Source organism: Thalia democratica, chromosome 5, assembly GCF_965202585.1.
Source record: "Thalia democratica chromosome 5, ktThaDemo2.hap1.1, whole genome shotgun sequence".
NCBI lineage: Eukaryota > Metazoa > Chordata > Thaliacea > Salpida > Salpidae > Thalia > Thalia democratica.
In genome coordinates this window covers 30,931,537-30,935,201 of record NC_139169.1, presented here as the reverse complement: position 1 = coordinate 30,935,201, position 3,665 = coordinate 30,931,537, and positions in this window count along the sequence as shown.

The window sequence follows — 3,665 nt, the reverse complement described above, 5'->3', positions numbered from 1 at the left end:
GCTAAAGCTTTATTTAGTTTCTGTGTTTAACTGTACTTTGAGTATTAATTCTTTAATCATGATATAAAGTGCAAAAGAAAATATTCTTCAATAATGAAATCAATCAGTGCTTATGAAATTAAACTTTTACTTTTTCATTTAATTTGAATTTTCTTCGTTTAGTCGGATCATTTATGATGTGAAATAAAATTATTTTAATTTAAAAGAATCATACACAAGTCTTCAAAAGTTGGTTATTACAACTATCTGTGCTATTTTGCTAAATACTTATCGATATTTGTACAATATTATTTGATGTCTGTGAGTTTTTACTGTGTTTTATACTTTTACACAAAACATAACCTCTGCAAGTGTTTTCTTGAAACAAAACAAAAAAATGATGCAGTTTTAAAATCGAAATCATTCCAATACTAACACTTTTCGTCATATAGTTACAAATGCTTATAAAGTTTTTATTTTCAGAATTATTTTGTACTACTGTTTTAAGTTCATATGGATACAGTTGTTTTCATATTGTTTGTTTTTTTTTCACGAATTTTTTTTTTTTCAATTTTCACAATTTACAAAGCAGTTTACAATTGATCTTTAAAATTAAAGTTGTATATATTATTTAATTTGCAATAATTTGTTACTTAAGTTTTTGTGCAATAAACTATACTGTTCTAAATAAAATGATTTTTATAAATAATTTTTCAATAATATATAGTTCTCAATATGTTCAAGTTGTTTACGCAATTAACTAAACGGTTTTGTATATGTCATTTTTAGGTTTTTAAATTTTTCGTTTAAAGATATTGTTAGTTTTCTAATTTTCTTTAACTTATAATTTTAGTTTCACTTATGTTACTATCTTATAAATAAATTTAATTAGATTATTTATATAAATATGTTGGAAATCATTAAGCACTTGAACTAAAATCAAGTAATTGTGGTATGAATAAAAATACTTGATAGTTTAGTGTATTTCGATAGAAAAATTAAAATGCTCACAACAAAACTATGATTCATTTACAGGCTATTCACATTAAACATAACAGGCTAGATCAAATAAAAAACAAAACGTTTTGCTACGTCTTGTCTAAAAATTTTACATTGAATTATTTATTTAAAATAAGCATTTATTTTATTGTTAGTTAAACTAGAAGTGATCTTAGTTGGTTAAAATAAAAGTATATTTAATTTATGTTTTATACCTATTTAAGTGCGTATAAATAAAATTGACTATAAAAGTTAATTGGTACACTGAAATATTATTAACAAAAACAGATACTATTTCATAACTCACCAAAGAATGAATCACTACAACATATAATTATTTACTGGAAACAAAAATATATCTTTTTTAGAAACCCCGTCGTTATTACACTAAAACTATTATTTGTGTAGCACATTAAAAACAAATATGTTAAATTTCCACTATTCTTACAAAATATCATTGTGACTATGTCAATTATAAGTGTTTAACTGTTTAATAAAACAACTTTATTTAATTTTTTTAGTTAAAACAATTTTTGTTAAGTAAGTCCACCCGAATACAAAAACTCTAACATGAATTTTCATACATGTATTTTTTATTTATCTATTTTTAAAATAGGGCAACCAAACTAATATTTTATTAGTTTACTTTATGAAAAAAATAAGATTTAAAATTTTTTTTAAACACAATAGTAATAATACATTTTATTTAGGTTAAGTTCATAATTGCGCCTTAACTATTATAAGGCAACTCAATTTGGTGTTTACCTAGTCAGAGTTATCTACAACTGGTGCGCTATTTCCGGTTCGAAAATCAATCTGGCCTGAGAAGCACTTGCACATGTCATCTTTATTTGATCATGAGTAACAGTAGCTTTTGAATAATAAATCATTTGAAATTTCGATTCTAATGACTTTTAAAACTTTAATCCCTATTTAAATTAAAAATAGCTTTAATTTGGTGGGCATATTTTACAGTGGTTGTCAATAGTTTTTGTTTAAATCATTTGAGTCTTGAACGGTTATGGTTGTCGTAAAAAAAACTTTCTTTAACATTATTTTTAAATTACAGTCCTACTAAAATTGTAATCTAAGACACAATCATATATTTTTTTCAACTAACAAATATTACGGTTGTTTAAAATTTATTAATGTTAAATAAATCAAGGTTTATGTTTGTTATAGGTTTTAATAACAGTTTTTGTTTTAACATCTAGAACATATTTTTTTAATTAATTATTAACTTTCTCTTTTTGTTTTTAATCTGTACGTCAGTTTGACCTGGCTACTATAAGTGCAAATGTGATTATTCTGAAGAGTAATTGAATTATAGAGTAAATATTAGGATCTATATACTTTGCGCAGCGTGTTATCCAAAAATATTTAGCGTAAATAAGTTGAAAAAGAATCATGTAATGTTATGAAAATCAATACAGGCGTTAACGAGTGATAAACTAAATTTTGATATTGTAAAAGAGGTTAGTGATAAAATATTACTTTAGTTTTGATCTAGATGTTTATGTCAAATGGTTTTAAAAACAGAAAACTTTATATGGACTTCATAAAAATTCAGTTCTAACTTCTAATTCCGATTCGTAGTATTGTGCTTGTATCAAGTTAACTAAGATAAGTAACTATTTTGATGCAACTTATTTTAAATAGTTGTAAACTATCAGACATAACTTCAAAGAAATTCGGAGTGAATTTAACCACCTTTTTTTAAAAAATTATGCATCTTACATAAACTCTAGCAAATAATTTGAAAATATTTAGATATAGTAGCTAATTTATATTAAAATAACAAACAGATAAAAAGTTTTGTGAAATTTATTTTACTTTATAGAAACTCAAAACACGACAAAATTTAAACATAAAAATGTCAAAAACATAAAACTGTTACACAAAATAAAATACTTCCGGTAGCTTTCCTAATCAAATATAAACCTGTGGTTCTTTATCAGCCTTAGCTTGTTTGAAACTCCGTTACCATTTATTAGCTGGTTCTTCAGCCAATATACTAGCGTCTCCATCTCTGATTTCCAGACGAGTCGCATTTTCGTTGGTCCTGAGAACTCATGTCACTTCTCGAACGTTGTTGGTTCTCTCTTCGGTCGTTATACTCTTCTACAACTTCTGGTGAATAATCTGGACGATCCGATGGATACTCTTTGTAATGATCTTCTGCCATATCGACCCAATCAGTACTTTTGGATTTATTATTACTTGTAAGTGTATCATTAGAAGCAATCTCAGACTGACAGAAACTTTTATCAGTGTCACTGGGAAGCGGGCAGGTTTGGTACATACTGTCACTTTTTATATTAGAAGTGTTAGATAGTTGTTTGTCATTTGAGGAAACATAGTCTTCATGAAGACTGTTTTCATCCACAACTGAGTTTTCAGGGTTAATTTCCTCCTCAGTTGGATTGTCGCCGATGCTGGAAACTTCGCTGATTTCACAAAAACTTTCAACGTTCTCATTAGGAGTACTCTCGTTCATAACTGAGAGTTTAGCTGTATCTGGAGTAGACTGATCTTCACTTTGTACAATCCCGGCACTGACTGAATAATCAGAGCTTTTCAATGGTTGACTAGCCGCAGGCATGTTTGGAATGTTTAATTTAGCTCTCTTTTCTAACTTTGTATTGTTGTTTTTATCTACTAGTTTTAGATTTGCTTGTCCATCTTTC